The sequence below is a fragment of the Mesoplodon bidens genome (genome assembly GCF_964165515.1).
Source record: "Mesoplodon bidens genome assembly, chromosome: 3".
NCBI classification, from domain to species: Eukaryota; Metazoa; Chordata; class Mammalia; order Artiodactyla; family Ziphiidae; genus Mesoplodon; species Mesoplodon bidens.
This window is the reverse complement of record NC_138178.1, coordinates 128,542,345-128,560,526: the sequence shown is the minus strand read 5'-3', so window position 1 is coordinate 128,560,526 and position 18,182 is coordinate 128,542,345. Positions and strand designations below refer to the sequence as shown.

Genomic DNA, 18,182 nt, shown 5'->3' with positions numbered 1-18,182 from the left:
GGGAGCACTAATGCAACTCACATGGGTATATCAAGGGAAATTTCCTTTGATTTGGAACAGCTTTGTTTATTGGATTTAATGATGTTAGGTATCCCATTATTCCAAACAGCACTCCTGCATATACCTGAAATGGCCTTGTGTCATATGGGTAATTAGCCAGTAGAAGCCTTTAGGGTATGTTGTTTTTTACAGGTAATATGGTAATATGGAAGAAAAAAATCCCTTCTTCCTAACTTTTCTGTTTTTGTTTAATATCCTCCCTATTAATAGTAACAATTTGAGGTTGTGTTATGACAGTTCTAGCACTGTTTGATTCTATTGAGATGAAATGTAATGGGTAGGCTTTTTTATTCTTTAAACAAGCATTTGAATCTTCTGTACTAGGTACTGTCCTGTATGGGATGTTGAATTGGGAGGAAGGTTCCAGCTTTTGCCTTGTGAATAATTTTAATTCAAAGTAGATAATTATAATAGAATCCTCTTCTTTATATAGAATTAGGGACTCTTAATTGTTTATTCATGGATTAGCCATGTTGTGGAATGCTTTTTAAAAAATTGAAATTCCTGTTTGCCTTCTCAATCCCACTTTTTAGTCACCTTCATCTTATGATTCACTACGTATTACACTAGTTCATGTTAGTCATACAATTAGTAATCATCAATTCAGTTCATGTTAATAATACAATAATCTGAATTCCAGTTCTTGTATATTTTCTCTCCTCCCTACTACAAGAAAATTAAAAATATTTTCCCCACAAAAATCCCAAGGCCTTCACCTTTTTTCTTTATAAATATATCAACTAAAGCAACTGTCTGGAGCAGGATTTTATCCTTGCTGGGGAAAGCAAAGGGTTATGTTAAAGGGACAGCTAATGCTCAGCTTTTACCCTGGTGCCTTCCTGCCCTGTCTCTCTCTTCAACAGCTCCTAAACAGAGGGTCAAGACAATATTTATCATACACCACTTCCAAACATCCTCCCCCCAAATGATCCCCTTCCCTTATAGTCATGCTCCCTCTATGTGTATACTCATTCCGCACCAAGTCAGCCTCTAATTCCTAAATATCCTCAAAACCCTGGTTCCTTGTCTTTGTTTTCCTTTGTTCTAATTACCTGGAATCACCTCCCACCCCCATTTCCAACTGTTATATCCTACCTTACTCAAAGCCTCCAGGAGGCCCCAGCCCCTCCCCCTTATCTCTCCAACCTCATTTATTACTCTTCACCCTCCTTCGTTCTCTTCTAGCAACACTGGCCTGCTTGCTCTTCCTTAAACATAAGGAAGAGCAAGCAGGCCAGTGTTGCCATCTTCCTACCTTTGGGCCTTTGTTCTGGCTATAGCCTCTGCTCAGAATGTTTTTACTCAGCCACATGGCTTGCTCCCTTCCCTCCTTGCTTTTATATCCTCTCAGTCTTTTTTTCCTACTTCTTTTTTCCTACTTCTTTTTTATTGGAGTATAATTGCTTTACAATGTTGTGTTAGTTTCTGCTGTACAATGAAGTTAATCAGCTATATGTATACATATATCCCCTCCCTCTTGGACCTCCCTCCCCCCCACTCATCCCACCCATCGAGGTCATCACAGAGCACCAAGCTGAGCTCCCTGTGCTCTATGGCAGGCTCCCACTAGCTGTCTATTTTACACATGGTAGTGTATTTATGTCAAACCTAATCTCCCAATTCATCCCACCTTTTTACTTATTTTTTCTTGTTTATTATCTATCTCAATCCACTAACATACTCTCTGAGAGCAGGAATTTTATCTCTTTTATGCACTGCTCTATCTCTAATAGTTCCTAGAATTATGCCTGGCACAGAGTAAGTACTTTCTGAACACTTGAGGAATGAATGAATGAATGAATGAATGAATGGCTATCAGTCTTTCTGTCCCCTAATTCTCTGGGCATATACTTTATACTTGGCATATCGGGGCATATACAACACTAAGTTAGCATTTAATACTCTATATATTCCTGTAATGCCTATTATGATATCCTGTATATGTATTTTTATTACAAATTTCAATTATTTGAGTCCTCCAGGAAAAATATTTCTGGAAAACTGTTTCATAGTATATCCATTTTCAGCATTCGAAGTCCTACAGAATTTTATCAGTTTATATTTACTCCTTAATATGCCTAAAAACATGTAACATTCAAACTGTAGTGCTGAAGTTTTTAACTCAGAGCACTTAGAGTAATTTTGTTATTTATCACTGTGTTTAGGATGAGCTGAAAATCCTAGGAAGTTTTAGAAGAATTTCAGTCTGTGATGTAAACTAGCAAAATAATTACAGTGAAGAATAATGCAGGTAAATTAGTTGCTGTTCTAGTCAGATATTATCCCTACTTCTTTTTTTATCTTATGGAGCTGGAGCTTTAAAAGTACCACAGCTTTGGGCTTCCCTGGTGGCGCAGTGGTTGAGAGTCCGCCTGCCGGTGCGGGGGACACGGGTTCGTGCCCCGGTCCGGGAGGGTCCCACATGCCGCAGAGCGGCTGGGCCTGTGAGCCGTGGCCGCTGAGCCTGTGCGTCCGGAGCCTGTGCTCCGCAGCGGGAGAGGCCACAGCAGTGAGAGGCCCACGTACCACAAGGAAAAAAAAAAAAAAAAAGTACCACAGCTTTGAGATTTTTTGTAAATTATTTTTATGTTTTTCAAAAACACAGATCCCCTTGAAGCGCCTGTCTTTCCTGAGACTCCTTAAGAGGGGAGAGCTCAATCTTAAACTGGCTATTCCCTGGTTGAAAGAAGAATACTATAAAGCTTCTTTTAGATAAATAGGGTAAGTCATTGAGGGTGAAAGCAGGAAATAGTGGAGGGGAAAGTACACAAAAGAGAAAAGAAATGTGGTGGAAGATGAAGGATTAAATTTCAGCTGAGCAAATTTTATTTATAATTATCATTAATTTTTAAATCTTCTAACAGGAAGAGGAAGCCTGGAGATTTAGTGCCTCTACTACCTTCTGTCCGTAGTGATCTGGACTGTTGTAGTATCATGATACAGTTCACAATTAACAGTACAAGCCATTTGGGTGGTCTTTATCCAAATATTTAGATCAAAATTGTCCCCAATCTAGACTCCAGAGAAGTTTTAGTAATCTTTTTTTATTTTTTGTGGGTTATAAATTTAGAGTGGGCAAGCTCATGTATTTTTTTCTAACCTGTATTGCTTTTTCCGATTGATTATAAAAGTGTGACATGTTTAGCTCCAGGAGGACAGGAACAGATGTCTCCTGCTTTTCACTGTACAGTAACAGAGAGATGGATGCTCAATAAATATTTATTGAATGATATTAGTTGTAGAAAATTACCAGAGGTGAATACTGTTAATAATTTAATACAGTTTATTTCAGGCTTTTTTCTTAAATGTTTTTAAACCAGTATGTTTAAAACATTGTTTTTATAAAATTGGGATCATGATGTATCTCTTTTTTCTACTTGATTGGAATGGCCATCATTTTCCCTGGTCTTTAAATAGTCTTCAAAAATACCATTTTTAAAGGATCCATTGAACAAACTCTCATTTAGTTAATCGTTAAGAGTTTCATATTTTCAGTTTTTAATTTTTACAATTTTAAATGTTATAATTTGTGTAGAAATCTGTGTCACACAGTCATATCACTTCTGTGGGTTCTTTGGGTGCTGGATGAACTGGTCCACTGTAATGAATTCCTTTTTTATATATGCCCTCCCTCTCTCTTCCCCAAGCCAGAAGTCACAATTGTAGAACGGCTTTTGATACTTTAAAGCTTACCGCAGGATCCCATTGTATAGAGACAAAGCTTGTTACATCACAACACTTCTGTAAACGTTCATTTATTCAAGAAATACTTACTGAGTGCCAACTGATGGTAGGGTATGGGGATGCAAACACGAGAAAGAGAAAGTACACTATCAACATATAGGAACATATAATGTAGTCAGGAAAACAGACATGTGAACAGTCATAATTTGGTAAGTGCCAGAATACAAGTGAAGTGGAAGATATGCCCAACTTTGTTTTTTGTGGGGACTGGGGAAGGGAGGAAAGGAGAGAGAACTATGATGTGAACCAGGGAAGATTAAAAGCGGAGGGGACATTGACTGGATTTTAAAAGAGTGCAGGGTGATTTCCAGGTGGACAAGACAGGAAAGAAATTTTAGGCTGTGGGAATAGGGTGTGCAAATACCTGGTGGCTTGAGAAACCATACTTGAGGGATCTGCATCTGCTTTCCAAGTTTGTTATGACCAAATCTGGCAGGGATTCCATAGATGGCAAACAAAAGCTATTTTCTGGCAGAAAAGGACCAGATAATGGACCTTGTATGTCATAGCAAAGAATTTGGACTTCTTCCTGTAAACTGAAGAAAGACTTTAGGAGGGAATCTCTTATGGTGTAGAGGCTGGATTAGACAAAGGTTCTGGAAGTATAGGGATGAAAGGAAGTGATAGATTTAGATGATCACATTTACCTGGTGATGAATGAGGGACAAACAGGTAGTCAGTGGCATTTAGAATTTCTGCCTTGGGTGACTACATTGGTGCCATCAACAGAATTAGGAACTACCAAATTTGTGGGGTCTGGATCTTGTGTTTGGTTTTGGATGTATGGCAATGTATAGGTGGTTATGTCCAGTGCATGGTAGGAAGTTCAGCTCTGGCCTTAAGAGAGCTGGACTTGGGGATACAGGTTTGGGAGTCATTGTCACTTTATGGGGTGGTACCTGTGTAGTATAGGTGAGGTCACCCAGGAGAGTACATTTGTAGGAGAGCTGAGTAAAGGCAGTAGTCTTAGAGTAGCGGCAGAAGAAAATAATGTATTGAAGGTGTCTGAGAAGAAACAAAATGTTATGACGAAGTTCTTTCCATAGAAATCAAGAGTTTCAAGAACTCTTCTTCTCTATCATCTCCTGTGTTCATTCTTGTTTCCTCCCACTCTCGTAAGGCAAATGTTCTCATCTTCCAAAAAATATAAATCTGAGGTCTTGTGTCATTCCCTTTTATTCTCCTTGTCCATAGAATAAAGTCTTAGAATGATATGGCTTTTAAGGCCCTGCCTGTCCTGAGACTAACCATACTGAATTTCCTTCGGTTCTTTATATGCACTGTACTCTGTCCTTCAGGTTTCTGCAGGTACTATTTCCTTTAACTAGAACAGTCTTCCTCTTGTCTTTCATCTGTCTTTTACTGTTTGCCTTTCTCTTTAAACATTGCATTTTCAGTGAGGCCTTTTCTGTCCTTTAGATAAGGTCATATCTGTCTGCTGTTTGACTTCTTACATAATACTTACCATTTGTCACTCATCATTGTTGCTCTCAGTCTTCCTTCTCTGCTCAAACTGCAAGACCAGGGACTTGTGTTTACTACTGAATCAGCTAGCCTAGCATAGTGCCTGGCATATAATGAGTGCTCAATAAAAGTGTTTTGAAGGAGTGAGCAACATAGTGGTCATTTAAGTAAGGAGTTGAAAGGGTTCATTAAGAGCAGAAGAGTTGAGGTGTGAATGGTCAGTAAGGAAATAGGAGAAATGTAGACCACTTTTTGAAGCAGCTTAGCTGTGAAGTGGAAAAGAAATGAGACACACAGATGTTTTTTCCACTGTTTCTGTTTTTTTTCTTCCATTGAGACTGATTATAGTTTTCCAGTTATTATTCTTTAAAATTGTCTTATCACTCAATTGACCAGGAATGTTGCTGAATTTAGAGAAGGAATTTCACAGAGAGGGCAATCAAGACCAAGAATTTGGGAGGAATTGAAAATTTAGGAAGATTAAATGTAAAAATTTAGGATGGAATTGTTGGGGACCAAGGTAGGGGATAAATTTAAAACCTTCTTCCCTCCCTTTCTTTTTCCTCCCTCTTTCCCTCCTTCTCTGAAATAGAGCCTCCATTGACTTCCAGCCCCAGTTGTTCCCCTATGGGTATGGTTAGGATGAGGCACATTGATGAATGGGAAACTGGAGTGCAGCCAGGGAATGACAGGGTGGAAAGGAGTATTTAAGATTCAACCAGTACTTATAGAGAGCCTCTGATGTGCCAGCCACTGTTCTGGGGTCTTGGAATACACCAGTGAACGATGTAGACAAAGATTCTTGCCCTCAAACAATAAACATAATAAATAAGTTGTATGATATGTTAGAAGGTGATTAAAGATGTGGAAAGAAGAAAACACTGAACAAGTTAAGGGGTTCAGGATTGCCAGGGTGGGATGGGGAAGGCAGGTTGAGGAATTATATTGGGATGGACAGGGTAGGCCACATTGAGAAGGTTAGATTTGCGCAGAGACTAAGGAGTTGGCCAAGTGGATATCTGGGTAACCAGAGGATGTCTTAACTCTCTCTCTCTTACTGAATCACCTGAACCTATCTCTACAGCTAAATTGTAAGCTTAGGGTTAGGAATTAGAACTGAGACACAGTCATTGCCACCACTGCATCTCATTGGCTGGTGTAGGGGTACAAGTCATTGTGATTTTAATTAAGTTCAGCAGTTGTATGTAAGTTACCCATTTCTATGTAATTTTTAAATTTATTTATTTATTTATGTATGGCTTTGTCATGTCTTTCTTGTGGCACGTGGAATCTTTGTTGCTGCACACAGGATATTTTTGTTGCAGCGTGTGGGTTTCTGTCTAGTTGTGGCATCCGGGTTTTCTCTCTCTAGTTGTGGTGCATGGGCTCCAGAGTGCATGGGCTCTGTGGTTTGCAGCACACAGGCTCTCTAGTTGAGGTGCGTGGGCTCAACAGTTGTAGCACGTGGGCTTAGTTGCCCCGCGGCATGTGGGATTTTAGTGCCCTCACCAGGGATCGAACCCATGTCCCATGCATTGTAAGGCGGATTCTTTACCACTGGACCACCAGGGAAGTCCCTCTGTGTCTTTTTTTTTTGCTGTACGCGGGCCTCTCACTGTCGTGGCCTCTCCCCTTGCGGAGCACAGGCTCCGGACGCGCAGGCCCAGCAGCCATGGCTCACAGGCCCAGCCACTCCACGGCATGTGGGATCATCCTGGACCAGGGCACGAACTCATGTCCCCTGCATCGGCAGGTGGACCCTCAACCACTGCGCCACCAGGGAAGCCCTGTGTCATTTTTTAATAGCATGATTTTGCAAACAAAAGATGTGTAGCTGCTTCTACTATATCTTTCCCCACTGGTGTTCTCTAATCTTTAAATGCTAATAAAATAGACATGCCTAATGGCCCCAAATGTGAAGGTGATAGAGGATGGATGTATATTCTGCTTGTACTTTCTCTGACATTTGATATCAAAACATCACCCCCTTCTTCTTCTTCTTTGTTTTTTTTCTTTGGATTCTAACACAGTTTGTGTGAATATACTATCCTTTCTGTGTCCTGGTAATCTGACATAAGAGACTGTTGGGTTGTCCTGTTAGGGTGAGGGAGAGTGAATAATTTGCAAAAATAGGTTAACAGCGGGAAATAAGAATCTTATTTTAAATTATGCTTTTTATTAAGCTAGTGGATATCTTATTAAAAGTTATTTAATTAGATATTATGTTAAATATGTGAAAGGTTAGTATGAAAATAAAACATGTTTTATTAGGATGAAGTGTTCTGTTATGGATGTTTACTGTTTTGCAAATCATCTGGTTAAACTCTTATTTTGTATTTATTTTTCTTACTGCATAGAAGTAGGCTTATGTTATGACTGCCTGGAAAAAGACCATGGTTCTGATGGTGGATGTGAAGCTCTGGATCATGGTTAGAGGCAAATAATTTAAAAATGCCTTTCTACTTTCATAGACATGTTATGAAAACTACAGAAGTCTTAAATACTTTCAACGTTGCGAAAATAGACATAAAACAGTGCCACCACTGGTGCAGGTATATAAATTCTAGTTCCAAAATTGACTTTTAGATACAACCTCTGCCTTAGGCTTATAATGTATCTAGTATTCTTTTTGTTTTCTTAGGTTCAGTATTTTCACTTTAACCATCATTTCCAGTGTTTTTGATGAAGACAATGGGATAGAATGCAGATGGACTTAGATTTCTTATTCTAGTTTTCTTTTCAGAATTTATAAAAGTTTCACTCTTAGCTTAAAATTGTGATTTCAGACCAAATACACAGGAAGAGAAACATGTGATACTTATTAACTTATAAACAAGTGATACTTGTGTTTTCAGGGCTTTGTTTTCAATTTGAGAACTTAGTCCTAGATCAGATAAATTGGAACAGGCACTTTCTCTTGGCTGCACTGGACTATTTTGAGTATTGGTACATGTTTGAATGTTAGTAGAAAGCTATTGCTTTTCAATTATGTGAAGTACTATTTAAGTTAGAGAGTGTAGATAACTCTTTGAAAAAGGCAAGATGAATTTATGTCTAGTGTAACTATGTCTGTTAAATGTCATAATCTCCCACTGAGATTTTGAGAAGATGATGTGGGAAGCCAGGCTAATAGCCCAGTCTATCCTCGGAGGTGTTTGGGCCCATGAGTCATATAGGCCCCCACCTTCTAACATTTTTATAAAAATGGAATTGGATTAAAATGAATGAGTGACTAATGTTTGTTTAGCTCTTTCATAATCAGTATATTACTTGTTTCTCACAATAATCCTATGAGGTAGGTGGGACAGATGTATTATCATCTCTAGTTTACCCAAGAAGAAGTTGTATGACATTTGCTTGTGTTATAAGTTGTGTGTTGTATATTATGTTGTATCATAAGTTGTATGATATTTGCTCTAGATCTTACAGATAGTATGTGGCACTGTGAGGACATGAATCCAGATCTTCTGACTCTATAATCGCTGTTCTTTCCACTATACCAAACTGCCTCGGGACTACATCTTTAAATTCACTGCTGTATACATAGCCCTTAACACATTGTCTAGCACATAATAAGCTCTAAGCAAATTATGGGCAGATGGTCAGATGAGACTTGGCAGCCTTACCCCTCTGCTGAGAGGTGAGGGATTTTTTGGATTGATTTGAATATGCATATAAGCTTCATGTCTCAGCACCAACTTTCAGAAGTACTATTTCCTGGTTACCCACCTGATCGTTACTCTTACCCTTAAAACTTCCAAATTGGAGCCCAGGCTTGACTTGCTTCTACTGTGGAGATGAACTTATCAGTAGCTCATAGCCACCCTACAATGTTAATAAGTAAAAAGAGAAACTGTTTTTTTTCTGGGTTGTTAAACACCCTTCCTGATGTGCCTTCTCTTGTGCTCATTTTGTTGGAACTTTAGACTTACTGTTACCTAAGATAACTGAGTCCCATAGACTAGATCTGGTAATGCTATTCTAAGTTGAAATAAACAAAATGCTAATTCTTTCAGGCAGTAAAATAGCCTACCTTCTGTAGCATTAGCTGGTTACTTCTGTTTGCCTATGTCTAATTTGTCACAGCCTGAGAAGGATGTCTTGTGAACCAATGTGCTACCCCTCACATACATGCACCCTCTTTTCTAGGTGCCCTGTGCCTTTTTGTCTTTTTTTAAACCTACCTCTTATCAGTATCAGGAAGGATCCAATGTGGGCCTGACAGTATATTTTAATAGACATATGTTGCAATAAATTATTAACAACTTTTGCATTTTAAGCTTTTTAGCTCCTAAGTGTAACACTGGAGATGCTTGGGTCCCCTATAATGTCTTTTTTCCAGGAATAATTTCCTATTCTTTCTGTAGATCCATGGGTAGGACTTGCCTGCCTATTTGCCTCTCTCGTCCTCGCCTCAGAATAGATAGCCTTCTTTCCTACCTTCTTTTCAAAAAATACATTTTAAATAATATGTGTTTATTTTCGAAAACTTGGATGTAGGAATAAATGAAAAATTACATGTACCTCTTTTACTGAAAGATGAACATTTTTGTATATCTTTCAAGACTTTTAAAAAGTCATATTAAAGACACATACATAGATCATAATATATATTATATAAGCATATATTTAAGCATACTATATATAGTATATTATATAGCATATATATTTGATAAGGTACCTTTTTCATTTAACAGTATGTCACAAACAACTTTTCATGTGAATAGATATACACATTTAATATTTGTGTATTATTTCCTTGTATCATTGTACAGTGTTTAATTCATTATTTTTGAACAAGCAGATTATCTCCAGTATTTCCTTATTATAAGCATGCTGTGATCCATAGCCTTGAACAAATTATTTTCACATATCTAATTATTTCTTTAAGTAAATTTCTAGAATTAAATTTTCTTTTTTTCCTTGTGATGAGATTTTTATCCACGTTGTTAATTTCACACTGCATGAAAATGTGGCTGCACATGGGGCAGGAGATTCCGATCCTGGGGGAGTCCTTCTGGCTAAAGTTTCAGTGAATTTGACCTATTATTCCCCTCCATAGTTGCACCCACCAGCAGTGATTGAGAGTTTACATATTTCCTACCTCTTTTTTTATTATTAATAATGTAATGTAGTGTATTTCTGTTACCTTATTTTACACTTATGTTTTCGTGTTTGTTTTTTCCCTACCGCTTTTAATCTTAACTCAAGCCCTTTTCTCCCTTTGCTTTGCCATGAAGGCCTCCAGATAATTACAATTTAAGTAATCCTCTAGAAGGAATGCTCCCTTTAATAAAATCAATCTGTATTAGGAGAGGATTAGAAAAATTCTTTTCAAAGGCAAGTAAGTATCCTAACATACTAAGGCTTTAGTGTGTCCTGAGATATAAGTCATCTGGACAGATTTGGGGTCACCCTAACAGGCAGGCCTTAGACTCTGAATATGTCTGCCTGGTAGTGGGGCAAACCCTGCAGTACAGCCTCCTTCTGTGGGAGAGGGAGCACCTGTCTAGATCTGGATGGCAGCTTGGAAATAACTTGCTTCACAAAAATTAAGGAATTTGGGAGCTGGCAGGGACCTCTTACACAGTACATATGTCCCCTACCCTATCCTTGACAAAGGGTCATTTAACTTATTTAAATAATGATATACTAGAAGCAGTTGGTTCCTTTTTAAGTGCTATAGAAAACTTTCCTGTTTGGATCTAAAATCTGTCCCATTGAAACTCAAACAAGGCAGATAAATCTTTAATTCTTTGCTGTCATCCTACCAGTACTACCCTCATACCTAAAGTACCCGATGCATAAGGGATGCTGAGTAAATGAAAAAATAATGAATGACTAATATTTATATTAAATTTTCATGTGGAGGATATGCTGTGTGGCTCCCCCCTTACTATATTTTGTTGACATAAATTTGATAATATTATTGGAAGTGGTTTCCTTGAAATTTACATAATTTATATAGTATATAATATGTGTTTATCACCTCCCTTTTTCTCAAAAAGATTTCTAATAGAAGTAAAATGAAGCACTTTACTCTTACCACAGGATAAAGTACTGCACTGTGTTTTGAATATAACACTTTCAACATTTATTTTAAAATTTTAAAAATATCATAACTTTATAGAAATTTGAAGAAAAAATGAAAAGTCACTTATAACATGACTTTTGTAATGAATCTAATATTTCAACTACTATCAGTTGGACATCAGACTTTGAGCACATAGTCAAAACACATAGTAATCAGAGTGGTGGTAAGGGTCTGGAATCTGTATGTAGCATGTTGAAGAAGTTAGCATGTTTCATCCATAGATAGAAGGGAGCTTTTATGTTTCTGTCTGAGCAGAGTTAAAATTAGATCTAGGTCCCCTAACTGCCATAGGAATGGCAATACATACTTACTGAATAAATCAATGAATTTAGATATCTGAAATTTGTCATAGGAGGAATAGACTCAATCACCTTTATCTCACAGACCAAAACTGGGACCATTGAGGAGAAATCATAGGAAAGTAGATTTTGCTTATCATAAAAAGTCTTTATACAACTAAATTTATCCTACAAAATGAATGTATGAGATTGATCAAATGACCTCCATAAACTAAGTAGAAGAAAATTGCTTTTTTAGAAAAAAGATTGAATTAGATAATTTCCAAAATTTCCTCCAAACTGAGATTCTAATAGAACAGTATCTCTAGAGTAGTTGTAGTTTTAGTTTTGTCTGTTTCCTTCCTTCCTTCCTCCTCCCTTCCTTCCTCCCTCCCTTCCTTCCTTCCTTCCTTCTTTCCTTCTTATCTACCTACCTACCTACCTATTTTTTAAATTTTTATTGAGGTATAGTTGACTTACAGTATTATATTAGTTTCAGATTACAACAGAGTGATTTGATATTTTTATACATTACAAAATGATGACAGCAGTGAGTCTAGTTACCATCTGTCACTATACAAATTTATTACACACTGTTATTGACTCTGTTCCCTATGCTGTATGTTACATCACTGTGACTTACTTATTTTGTGACTGGAAGTTTGTACCTCTTAACCTCCCTCACTTGTTTTACTCATCCTTCATCCCCCTCCCCTCTGGCAACCACCAGTTTGTTCTTTGATCTGTTTCTGTTTTGTTTTGTTAATTTTGTTCTTTAGATTCCACATATAAGTGAAATCATACAGTGTTTATCTGACTTATTTCACTCAGCATAATACCCACGAGGTTATCCACATTGTCACAAATGGCAAGGTTTCATTTTTTATGGCTAAGTAATATTCCTGTGTGTGTGTGTGTATCTCCACTTGGGTTGCTGTCATATCTTGGCTATGGTAAATAAATCTGCAGTGAATAGTGGCACACATGTATCTTTTTGAATCTGTATTTTTGTTTTCTTCACATACATGCCCAGAAGTGATATTGCTGGATCATATGGCAGTTCTATTTTTGAATTTTTGAGGAGCCTTCATAATGTTTTCCATAGTGGCTGCACCAATTTACATCCCACCAACAGTGCATAAGGGTTCGCTTTTCTCCACATCCTTGCCAACACTTTTTTTTTTTTTTTTTTTTTTGCGGTACACGGGCCTCTCACTGTTGTGGCCTCTCCCGTTGCGGAGCACAGGCTCTGGATGCGCAGGCTCAGCGGCCACGGCTCACGGGCCCAGCCGCTCCGCGGCATGTGGGATCTTCCCAGACCGGGGCACGAACCCGTGTCCCCTGCATCCGCAGGCGGACTCTCAACCACTGCGCCACCAGGGAAGCCCCAACACTTTTTATTTGTTGTCTTTTTGGTGATAGCCATTCTGATAGCTGTGACGTTGTGGTTTTGATTAACATTTCTCCGATTAGTGGTATTGAGCATTTTTTCATATGTATGTTGGCTGTCTGTATGTCTTCTTTTGAAAAGTGTCTGTTCAAGTCCTCTGCCCATTTTTTAATCTGGTGGTTTTTTTTTCTTTGATGTTGAGTTCTATGAGCTGTTTATGTATTTTGAATATTAACCCCTTATGGGATATTATGTTTGCACATATCTTCTCCCATTCAGTAGGCAGCATTTTTGTTTGTTGGTAGTTTCCTTTGCTGTGCAAAAGCTTCTTAGTTGGATGTAGTTCAGTTTTTTTATTTTCGTTTTTCCCTTACTTGAGGAGACATATTCAAAAAAATATTGCTAAGACCAATGTCAAATAGTGTACTGCCTATGTTTTCCTCAGTTTTATGGTTTCAGGTCTTACATTTAAGTCTTTAATCCATTTTTTGAGTTTAAGATATATGTATATGGTGTGAGAAAGTAGTCTAGTTTGATTCTTTTGCATGTAGCTCTCCAGTTTTCCAAGCACCATATCTTGAAGAGGCTGCCTTTTCCCCATTATATATTCTTGCCTCCTTTGCCATAGATTAATTGACCATATAAGTGTGGGTATTTCTGGGCTCACTATTCTGTTCCATTGACCTATGTGCCAGTACCATGCCATTTTGATTACTGTAGCTTTATAGTATAAATAAATCAGGGAGTGTGGTACCTCTAGCTTTGTTCTACTTTTTCAAGATTGTTTTGGTTATCTGGAATGTTTTGTGTTTCCATATAAATTTCAGAATTTTTTGTTCTAGTTCTGTGAAAAACGCCATTGGTATTTTGACAGGGATTGCATTGAATCTGTAGATTGCCACCGGTAGTATGGTCATTTTAATAATATTAATCTAATTCATGAACATGACATATCTTTCCCTTTATTCATGTTGTCTGCAGTTTCTTTCATCAGTGTCTTACAGTTTTCCTAGTACAGGTCTTTTACCACCTTGGTTAGATTTATTCCTGTGTATTTTATTCTTTTTGATGCAGTTGTAAATGGGATTGTTTTCTTAATTTCTCTTTCTGATAGTTAATTACCAGTGTATAGAGACACAATAGGTTTCAAAACAATCTTGAAAAAGAAAAACAAAACTAAAGGTATCATGCTCCCTGATTTCAAACTATACTATAAAGCTACAATAATATATTAATTTTTATCTTGCAGTTTTACTGAATTCATTTATTAGTTTTAATAGTTTTTTGTGGCATCTTAAAGATTTTCTCTATATATAATATAACGTCATCTACAGACACTGACAGTTTTACTTATTCCAGTTTGGATTCCTTTTATTTATTTTTCTTCCCTAATTGCTGTGGTTAGGACTTCCAAAACTATGTTGAATATAAGTGGTGAGAGTGGACATCCTTGTTTTGTTCTTAATTTTACAGGAAATGCTTGCAGCTTTCCACTGTTAAGTATGATGTTGACTGTAGATTTCTCATATATGGTTTTTTTTTTTTTTTTTTTTTTTTTCTTTTTGCGGTATGCGGGCCTCTCACTGTTGTGGCCTCTCCCGTTGCGGAGCACAGGCTCCGGACGCGCAGGCCCAGAGGCCATGGCTCACGGGCCCAGCCGCTCCGCGGCATATGGGATCCTCCCAGACCGGGGCACGAACCCGTATCCCCTGCATCGGCAGGCGGACTCTCAACCACTGCGCCACCAGGGAGGCCCTCATATATGGTTTTTATTGTGTTGAGGTATGTTCCCTTTATACCCACTTTGTTGAGAGTCTTTATCATAAATGAATGTTGAACTTTGTCAGAAGCTTTTTCTGCATCTCTCAAGATGATGATGATTTTTATTCTTCAGTTTGTTAATGTGGTGTATCACATTGATTGATTTGCAGCTTTTGAACCATCCTTACATCCCTGGGATAAATATCACATGATCATAATGTATAATCCTTTTAATGTATTGTTAAATTCAATTTGCTTATATTTTGTTGAGGATTTTTGCATCTATGTTCAGTGATATTGTTCTTTAATTTTCTTTTTTGTAGTGTCTTTGGTTTTGGTATCAGGGTGATGCTGACCTCGTAGAATCAGTTTGGAAGTATTCCTTCTTCCATTTTTTGGAGTAATTTGAGAAGGATAAGTGTTAACTCTTCTTTAAATGTTTGGTAGAATTACTTTTCAAGATGTCCTGGAATTTTGTTTGTTGGAAAAAAAATATTTTTACTGATTTAATTTCATTACTGGTAATTGATCTGTTCATATTTTCTCTTTCTTCCTGATTCAGTCCTGAGAGTTTGTATGTTTCTAGGAATTTGCACATTTCTTCTGGGTTGTCCATTTTATTGGCATATAATTGTTTGTAATATTCTCTTATGATCCTTTGATATATGTTATGTCAGCTGTAAGTTCTCTTTCATTTCTGATTTTTTTTTTTTTTTTTTTTTTTTTTTTTGCGGTACGTGGGCCTCTCACTGTTGTGGCCTCTCCCGTTGCGGGGCACAGGCTCCGGATGCGCAGGCTCAGCGGCCATGGCTCACGGGCCCAGCCGCTCCGCGGCATATGGGATCCTCCCAGACCGGGGCACGAACCCGTATCCCCTGCATCGGCAGGCGGACTCTCAACCACTGCGCCACCAGGGAGGCCCTCATTTCTGATTTTATTGAGGTCTTCTTTCTTTTTTTCTTGATGAGTCTGGCTAAAGATTTATCAATTTTCTTCATCTTTTCAAAGAACCAGCTCTTAGTTTTTTTTGCGATACGTGGGCCTCTCACTGTTGTGGCCTCTCCTGTTGCGGAGCACAAGCTCCAGACACGCAGGCTCAGTGGCCATGGCTCACGGGCCCAGCTGCTCTGCGGCATGTGGGCTCTTCCCAGACTGGGGCAGGAACCTGTGTCCCCTGCATCGGCAAGTGGACTCTCAACCACTGCGCCACCAGGGAAGCCCCAGCTCTTAGTTTCATTGATCTTTCTCATTTAAAAAAAATTTCTATTTCGTTTGTTTCTGCTCTCATTTTTATTATTTTCTTCTACTGACTTTTGGTTTTGTTTGTTCTTCTTTTTCTAGTTCCTTTAGGTGTATGGTTAGATGTTTATTTGAGATTTTTCTTGTTTCCTGAGGTAGACTTGTATTTCTATAAACTCCTTTTAGAACTGCTTTTGCTGCATCCCATAGATTTTAGATGGTTGTGTTACCATTTTCATTTGTCTCCAGGTATTTTTTGATTTCCTCTTTGGTTTCTTCAGTGACCCATTCGTTGGTTAGTAGCATATTGTTTAGCCTCCATGTGTTTGTATTTTTTGCAGTTTTTTTTTTCTTGTAGTTGATTTCTAGCCTCATATCATTGTGGTTGGAAAAGATGCTTGCTATGATTACATTCTTCTTAAGTTTATTGAAATTTGTTTTATGGTCTTGATCTGTTGTGGAGAGTTTTTTTCCCTATCCCTTAAATGTGGGTAATATTCTAGGATTCTGCTCTTGAATCTCTTTTCTTCTAACTCTACATACTCTTCTTAGGTTATGTCATCTACTGGCCTGGATTCAATAATATTGATGATGCCCAATCTGTCTCCAGTCCGTGTTAGCTCTTAAGCTTCAGGAGCTATTAAGTGGCTTACCAGATATCACCATATCTCCAGTTAGTTTTCCATAGGAATCTAAATTTTAAATATGTTCAAACCTGAGCTCCTTATCTATGTTCCTTCACTGTCCTTCCCCTCCACCCATAAAATGTGTCCATCTTCCTGTGTCTGTCATCTTAGTGAATGGAATCACAGTGTGTATTCACTTGTACAGTCTAGAAACTAGGGGTTATCCTAGACTTGCTATTCCTTTGCATTCATATTAGTTTGCTAATTCCTAATGGAGACAAGCTGGACTAGAGCATAGCAGAGAAGATAGAGGAAAGTTAATGGATTTACTTTATATTTTTAAGCCATCACTATTTGCTGAGATATCAGATGTGAAGAATGTGAAGGAAAGAAATGAAGAATGACCTTGCGTTTTGTACTTGAGCAACTGGCTGGCTGCAGTAAATTTTATTTAGATTGGGAAGATGTGAAGATGAATGGGTTTGTGGAGCAGAGAAAACTGAGTGTTATGTGTTAGGCATGTTAGGGTTGACATGCCTGTCAGGTTTCCATGGACTTAGGAGTCTGGAGCTGGGTGAGGAGAGATTTATCCTGGAGATGGTTGTTAAAGCCATAGGACTACATAGGACAATGATAGGTAAAGAAAAGGTGAAATTCTGTGTTAGGATAGGTAACAGAAGAGTGAGTAAACAAAGGCTTAGGCATTATTGAAGGCTTTAAGAAAGAGGTATAAAATATTCTTTTTGAAGAGTAGAAAATCAAACCTAATGGAGAAGTTGTAGTTTGTAGTTTGAGGTTTGTGTTATGATTTGAAAATAACACCAGTTAGTCTGATTTTATACATTTTTTACCCAGTATCATTTAGCTATTCAATATCAGTATGGAATTAGTGGATAATCAAGTTTAATCAGATTAGGATTTTGCTAGGCTAGTATGACAGAGGATAAGAGGAGAAGGAAGTTAAGGTTGTTTGTAAGGGAGTGATTATAAATAGAGTGGTGCACCATGGAACCCTGACAGTTAAGGGAAGATGTGAGGAATTGAGAGATGTAATTGGTAGTCATATGGGAATGCACTGGATTGATGAGGTGGAAAGATCACTGGAATGGATCACTTACGAGAGTAAGTGAGCTGAAAGGGTAGGAAGTCATGATCAGGAATTACGATGTTTGAAGTCAAGATTCAGATGGGAGGCTAAGGATTGAAAAGTCAGAGAGTAGATCTGGATGTTGAAGTCTCTAAGAATGGTACCAAGAAAAGGGGTGGAGAGGAAGACTGTGAGCCAGGAACCATAAAGTCCTGAGTGAGCAAGAAGAGGTGACCAAGAAGTTAGTAGATGATGGCTACAATAGGGTAGAGTGGGTGATAACAGTCTTTCCTGAGCTTCAAAGGAATGTTGTCTCTCACCATCGTCTCTTTACACTCTTATGTTTCCCTTAATACAAGATAATTCTACTACTTTGAAATGACCATGTTTTCTCCTGTCTTTACACCTTTGCCTGGAATTCTGTTATAATCCCTTACCC

The 18,182-nt window shown here is 37.9% G+C and overlaps 1 protein-coding gene across 3 annotated transcripts in view; it reads left to right on the top strand.

The window, feature by feature from the left end:
• Positions 1 to 18,182, top strand: part of MAP4K5 (mitogen-activated protein kinase kinase kinase kinase 5) — a 155,333-nt gene that overhangs the window by 1,445 nt on the left and 135,706 nt on the right. The gene's annotated exons all lie outside the window — the stretch shown is intronic.